Source organism: Limulus polyphemus, unplaced genomic scaffold (genome assembly GCF_000517525.1).
Source record: "Limulus polyphemus unplaced genomic scaffold, Limulus_polyphemus-2.1.2 Scaffold1961, whole genome shotgun sequence".
NCBI classification, from domain to species: Eukaryota; Metazoa; Arthropoda; class Merostomata; order Xiphosura; family Limulidae; genus Limulus; species Limulus polyphemus.
The window spans coordinates 10,654-11,046 of NW_013667571.1; positions in this window are offsets into that span (position 1 = coordinate 10,654).

The following is a 393-nucleotide window of genomic DNA, read 5'->3' on the forward strand; positions in this document are numbered from 1 at the left end:
AACCTCTTTAGACTTGTATTCAGTACTACTGTAGATACACCCTAAAATCCTATTTGCCCTACCACTAGCAACATCACACTGCTTGGATGGCTTAAGATACAGATCAACCACTACACCAAGATCCCTTTCTTTCATAACACTGTTAAGGTTATTCCCATCCAAAGTATACTTATAATTCAAATTATGATAACCCACATGCATTATCTTGCATTTATTGTAATTAAAACACATCTGCCATTTATTCACCCTACTCACTAAATGACCCAGATCCTTTTGTAAAGCAGCATCCTCCTCCTCACAGCCAACAACACTAAGACCTTAATATCATCAGCAAACTTAAGTAATTTATTGACCATTCCTTCATCTATGTCACTGATGTAAATCAAAAAAGAA